This window comes from Lampetra fluviatilis, chromosome 30 (assembly GCF_964198595.1).
Source record: "Lampetra fluviatilis chromosome 30, kcLamFluv1.1, whole genome shotgun sequence".
Taxonomy (NCBI): Eukaryota; Metazoa; Chordata; class Hyperoartia; order Petromyzontiformes; family Petromyzontidae; genus Lampetra; species Lampetra fluviatilis.
Genome location: NC_136304.1, coordinates 1,878,161 through 1,885,633, shown reverse-complemented (window position 1 = coordinate 1,885,633; position 7,473 = coordinate 1,878,161).

Genomic DNA, 7,473 nt, shown 5'->3' with positions numbered 1-7,473 from the left:
AACCCCAGATAACTCGAGCTGAAATTAAGTCCCCCCCCCCCCCCCCTGGGTTCTACGTTTAAAAAAATCACGCAGGAGCGTTCGCGTTCTCAGCGGTTTGTCGGTGAATCAGAATTAAGTCAGTCGGCAGCCGTTTTGAAAGAGCTCCGGTTAGCACGATTTGGCCACGTTACGGTGTGCGAAAGGAGTTAAACGCGCGGTAACACAGACACACACACACAGTGGGCGTCCCTCGATCTGTCTGCGCATCTCGGTGGTAGTTGTTGGTTTTTTTTTGCCAGCACTCATCTCTATGCACAGCAGCGCCTCTGGGAGGGAGCAACTCGCATCGGTGGCACGGCACTGGGGAAACATTGCGGCAAACATTGGCTCGGGCATCCAAGTGGCTCAAGGGGCCCCCGGATTCACGAATAAAGAAACTACGATCCATCAAAGAACACCTCGAATTCGACTCCCAATAAATGTCGACGTTAATTCGAATGCAAAAAAGCAATGCACATCTCACATCCCTGTCTTGGCTGTATCTCCCTTATCTCATCTTCATATGTTTATAATTAAAAAACGAAAAAACAACGTAAGCTGATTATGGTTTTATAAAGCCAATAAATTCCTCTCATCGCGATCTTGTCTGCTCGTATCTTCTCTCAGACCACCGTACAGTTATTTCATCCGTTGCTCTCTCCCCTGCCTGCATGGGCGTTCTCTTGTGTCTGCATCGCTTCTGTCACGCACGAGGGATGCGACCAACGGAAATGGAGGAGAGACCTGAAAAAGATTTTCTGCTTAGGGCCTCCCACTGGGCTAGCAACCACCACTGCTCCCCCACCCCACCACTCTCCCTTTATAAATGATGCATGGAGGTTGCAGGCTCGGCAATTGCACACACGGGGATAAGGAGGGCTGTTGGTGGGGGGGCGGAGGTAGCCGCGTGCATGAGCTGGTACGTGTGGTTGTGTGGGGCGGTTGTGTGCACAACAACGAGCGGAGCGCGAGAGGGCACGGTGGTGGGGAGTGGAGCTGGTGCCTCCCTACCGGTCGTCATCATTTCGCACCTCCTGGCGCGCGGTTGGCTACGTACGGTGCGAAAGAAGTTCGGCGTGCGTACATCTCGGTCAGTCAGCCCATGGGCACCTGGATCTGTTCCGTGACGCTCCTGTCAGTGAGCCTTCGACAGTTCACGTGGCCTCAAGGTGCACCTAGCCTGGCACAAGCGCGCCGTGGTGACATTGCTGTGCAGGGCAGAGAGCTGCTGCTGCCTGGCAGCTGCGTGTACACCCTCGCCGTTATATTAAGTACGTGCGATCGGGGTGAATACAAAATGTCGTATTTGTTCACGTTGCAAGTGATTGCTTCTAAATTATGATTGTTGTTTGTAATGTTTGGTTAGAAACACTTCGTCTGTGCTCTCCAGGTGCCTGGGTGAAAAGTCACGTGATAAGTTTTTGCCCAATACTGGCCAGCTTGTTCCAAAAACTGAATAAACCAAACTAATTCTCTGCAGATTTTCATAAATCAGTCACGTACTTAATGTCACGTACATTCCCTTCCGAAGAACAGTCCAGCCTTTTTCCCCGTCCAAGGAAGTGTTTGCTCTTCACTTTAGTCCAGTCACCCATTTGTGTTGCACGGTGCAACTGACGTTTTCTATTGATGTTCGCTTATCCGACCTTTTATCTGCTTATAAACCTCAGCCCCAGCGAGACGGGTCTGTACCGGTGTTCTGTTCTGCAAATATTGTGTTCAATCGATGGGCTATGGGTGTCACGTGACGAGGACATGAATCTCACGCAGCAGTGCAAGCCCTTCGTGATCGAGAATGGCCCACGCAAGCGGACACTGCAGAGCTACCTCTGAGTTCCCTTCAAGTCACTACGTCCATTCAGTAGACGGGGGGCATCACTTTCCCGCCAGCCCTGAAATATGAGAGTGATGTTTGTCACGACGGGCAAAGCAATTAAGGCAAATTAATTCAAGAAGCAAAAATGTACGTGTTGGGGTTGCTTGTACAGTCATTGGCGACCGGGTTGAGGTCATCAACTCAGCACACTTGAGATCCTGGTGAAGTCAAAAACTATTTCTAACAATCTAATTTTTGAATGTGTTATTATTTTGTTGCAGTAAAGATATCTTCCGTTTAAGCAAGTTGGGTCAAAAATAATTCCGAAGGCGACGGTCATCACATCCTAATTTACGAACCGAACAAATTGCAGCGTTGCGTTTGTTGTTGTGGCATTCATGTTTAAAAATAAAGTGCTTTGTATCTGCAATGCACGTGTGGCCCTGCATGCAGACATGAAGACATGGGTGGTGTTGCAGCACACACAGGTATAACAATTGATCTAAAGCCAGGCAATGAGTAGCATTGGGGTGTATTACATTTGTAATCAATGCGTTTGCAATTTGCTTTTGTTCACCGTCATCTTTCGATTGAAACGCGTAAGATTGCCTCTGTTGTCTTGAGAAGCAACACCGTGTATAATGTAGTTTTGTGTCGAACTCGGAGCCATATATTACAGGGAGAGTGGTGGGGGGGGGTGTCGTTGCCTTTTAACATCTGCAAGTTAATCGGTGGGACGCTTAGTCATCGGTGAGACACTTAGTATCGAAACCGGACCAGTTTGCTTGCATTGCACCAATGCTGCTGATATGATGAACCCCCAGAAGGCGCAGTGGCTGATGGGAAGTGTACAATATAACTTATATATTTTATGCAGAGAAAGATCTGCTTTGTGTGCTTATTAATTTGGTTATTAACTTACCGTGTGTGTGTGTGTGTATATACGTGTCCATTTGTTTAGTGCACCTCAAAGTGCACCTGGCCTGGCACAGTCGCGGTGGAGACGTCACAGATGCTGCATGTTTTACGCAATGGCTTTGCGTGATCCCCGCAGCAACGAGAGAGAGAGAGGCCCGCTGCAGTCAGCACAGTGTTACAATCAAGAGGTCAATCTTGCATCAAGCTATGATATCGCATCCTGGCACTTCGCGGAATTGCAAGGCCGGGGTCAATGTGTTTGACCCCCCGCCCGTGTATGATCAATACAACATCAAGATAATTCAATTTTCGTTTTTTATACACGCAAATTACAGTTAATGTAAGATTAATGCAAATATATGTGATGTCGTGCTTAGAGTCTTAGACGGTGGATTTCCTATGGATGGATTTGACCCCACCGTCGTTCCTATGGATTCCCACCAATGGCATCAGAGTGGTGTTGAGTGGCAGCTGTACTCATTTGAACAGGAAACCACTGTTTTTTTTTATTCGCATCAAGTCTGTCCATGGGAACAAAACAGTATGTTCGACAGCATGAAATAAAGACATGAGACACGTCTTGTTTTTAATCCTCTCTCGCCTTAAAATAGGCGTTATTTAACAGACCCTGTAAACTGCGTGTGTGTGTGTGTCCGCTACCACCCACGGCTATTCCACTGGGACGCAATTAATTCCCTCGTAGCGTGTGGTCTCAGCAACGGGGTTTTGTAACCCACCAAACACGTCCGATGACACATCACTGCACCACCACCACCATCTCGTAAATGGGCCAGAGCTGAAATCGGTACCACCACAGGCGGCATAACTTGAGCCGCAGCAGCGCTGTACTCATGCGGTCAAACGAAGAGCGAGGTACACGCTAGCCCCCCCCCCCCACCACTCATTTCAAATGATGATCACATTCATTGGTTCACAACTTCGATTTAAAGCTTTCGTGACTGCAGGGATTCCTCTTCTTGGTTCTTTCGGTAAAGTCACGTAGAAGGGAAATAATAAAATAATACAAATAAAACATAATAAAATACAATTCTCACGACGTAGGTAAAAAATTAAAATTAATAAAAGTAAAATAAAAACCTAAGAATAAGAAGATAGTTCACAACTGTTTGCGGCCAACAGCGAAATGCCGGAGACGAACGCCGTGTGTCGGCCAAGAGGCAGCTGCCGCTGCTGCTGCAGGCGGCGTGGCTCGCGCTCATTAGGCGACACGTGTTGTGTTTTCGCTCGAGCGAAGGACGCGTGGCTTTTGTTTATGATTCAGGGTTAGATGCCATTGGGGGGAGGCAGTGGCGCAGCCGTTAGCGCGATGAACGGGCCCACCCGAGTTTGAATCTCGGCCATGGCTAGCATCGGTAGGGAGTGATATAACCTGGCCTTCATCCAGCAGTGAATAAAACGAGGCTGTACGTTGTTAATTTTATAGTGTGAACCTGGATTTAATTGGCGACAAGGTGGTTTATGGACGGGAGTACAGCAAGTAGACCTGGTCATGCGTGTTGGGTTTTTTTTCCTGGGAAATCCTGCTTCGTCTCACACACATCAAATATTCTGGAATAGTTAATTAAAACATGTTTTATTTTTATTATTTTATTATTTCCCTTCTACGTGACTTCACCGAAATAACCAAGAAGATGAATCCCTGCAGTCACGAAAGAAGCTTTAAATCGAAATTTATATTTAATTTGGTCAAATATTCCCTGTCAGGGTCGTTCTACAAGAGCATTGAGGCTTCGTGATATAAATATTATTATTGAAAGATGAATATTATTTCAGCAGTATTATTAAAATGGTAGTAATTATGAGATGAATAATGCCCCAGGGTATAGATATCTTAGAATTCACCACATTGTTTCCTCGTGAGCTGCATCGGCAATCAGCAGCTTACTGGGTCTTATGCATAATTTCTAAGGCCCAAATTGGACAGGACGCGTCATATTAGAGACGTAATATTGACTGAAGTGGGCTTGGGCAGGCCCACGTCACGAGAAGAGACACTGGCCAGTGGGTGAGAATGACAAGAGTGACAGCCAGAGGAGCGACAAAGACTAAGAGGACATGGGAGATGGAGCGTCACCTTTGTAACTTCCTTCCAGCTATGTAACTTACTCTGCCATATTCCACGTTAAAAATAGCTTCATAGCTCATCCGGTTCCTCCAGCTTACTAATGTCTATGTGTATATTGATATCGAGCGTTTGATTCAGCTCATGTGCAAGAGCTAGATGGATTGTTGTATTGAAATATCATTAGAGATGGTAATGGCTTATGGGAATGCCTTCATCCAATAGTGTATCGTGGCTAATGATAATGATGATGAAATGGTTTGGGACAATTCTTCCATTAATTCTGATTAGATAAACGGGACTGGCACGTCGACCAGTCCCGAGACTTAATCTCAAAAGGACAGGACCAGGGGTAGCATCTTAGGAAAAAGATCAAGATTCTGTAACATTACCGCTGGTTTCCGATGCATCTTGTTGCTGGGCTTTAGGAAATTACGCAAGGGCTCCTCTGATCACTCAAGCTCTTGTGTGCGTGTGCTTGTCTGGAAAATCACTTGTTACTGTAAACATTATATAAAACACTTGGAGGTCCAAGAGGGAAAATGCACCATTAAAATGTTTCACGAAATACATAAATGCATCTTTGTGTCTGAACTATTGAGGTCATGGTGCTATACACTCTGTGCCCTGGAATGATAGTAACTACAAACACAATTAATTATAGCTTGTGAGCTTCGCTTACCTGCTCAAGCATACGGCCAGTAAACGCACCTATTGATGCAACCTCAATGAGGTGACAAATTGACATTGTAGTATCAATCTTTCATAATCCAGAAGGCAATAACTATTAAACATACATGAAATCATACCTACGTGACGTTACCGAAAGACCCAAGAATATGAATTCCTGCAGTCACGAAAGCTTTAAGTCAATAATGAAATCAGGGCACAACAATGTACTCCCCCTATGGAAATAGCAAATGTCGTATGTTAATGCATGAATATCCTGGAAAAAAACTTAACAACCCACATAAGCTCCAATGTCCAAGAAATGGAGTTGTTGTTGTTGAGGAAAAGCATGATTTTAATTAATTATGAGCTTCATACCATGACCATCGGTGAGAAGATACAATAATTCAGATATCAAGTGTGTTGATAATGCCATAACAGTTAAGGCAAAGGTGCTACTGCTGGTGTAAGCGCCTCCGCGAGCCCCTCAAGGTGGCGTTTGGCCTACTCTTCCCCTCTGACCAGACATCCGAAACAGAGGCGAGAGAACCCACACTTTATCCCAGAACACAGGACCTTGCCAATCGATAAACGGTTGTGCAACCAATTACACTGCCGGGTGGACAGAGGCGAGGGGGATTTAAGAAACTGGCACCAATGTCTCATCTGCCACGCCAGGAGTTGGAATGCAACCGGCGTCCTTTGGATTGCAAGTTAAAGTGTGCTGCTAGACATGATGCCACAACAGCCTTCCATGACAGGTGATTTTTAAAAATGCATCGCGGGCTATAAAACATTTCAAGGACACCCTCCTATTATTGGTTTGCAGTAATTTGACCCAAATAGACGCGGTTGTTATTTTTTTTCACGCTGTTGACAGCCATCTCCTGCAACGAGTAACGCGAGGAATATTTTCGGCGCACGCACAAATGAAGCGGTGGGAGAACAAACAAAAAAATCCGCCCGATTAAGACGTTGTCGGGGAAATATAAAAAAAATACATCGGAGATACAGGGTTGCATGTGAACCCGTGACCTCTGAACGCAGGTGGGGGGGGGGGTTAGCACGCTAAGTGGCTCAGCCACACAAGCCCTCCTTTTCCACAACACGGAGAAGAATAAAAGGAGACTTGACATAGCAGTAAATTATTCAGCGGTCGGCATTCACGAGTCACATGAATACTATCAGCCGGAGGAATTTTTGTTTGAAAAATATATATCAGAGATTGCTTTCCCGCCATTATAATTCGGAGTTCAAGCTGACAATGTTTCTTTTCTGTTGCCACAACATCATCTGAGCAGACCACACGCAACACACGCAAAAGCCCGTGGTGCCAGGTCTGAGGTCGTGGCACCAAGGGCTCTGTTCCTCCGAAACAAGGGACCACCTCCCCGGGAGTGCAGTAAAAATGAAAGTGTCTGGTGTCTCCAAAAATTACTGTCACCACCACCACCAGCCAATACAGTTGCTATGGCAGCGTGCTCTGGGTTTGCTCTACTTGAACCTTTCATACCTGTTACAAAGATACCTCATCTAGGTTACTGTTTACTATGTCAAATTATAAAGCTGCAGCCTTTTGTCAATCCACTGCTGGATGATGCATTTTGCCAGGTGGGGTTTAAACCATACTTCACCACGCTGGTCAGTGTGGGTTGGCAAAGCTGGGGCACTAGGACCGGTTGAGAAATCACTCACCACTGGTGTCAGCCGTGGCTGGGTTCACAGTGCAGTGTGGATAATTACCACTGTGGTATAGCGCCAACCATAGTTTACAATATAGGGGTGTGTATGCTGTCAATTATATAAGCCTCGGCAGACTGAGGGCAAGTATTGTTATTTAGCACCTATGAAGGCAGGCACGATGCCCGACAGTGTGGCGATGGTTATCACCACGCCCGACCACCTTTGTATCCCATTCTCACACACTGCACCATATCCACACACACACAATATGTATACTGAATGA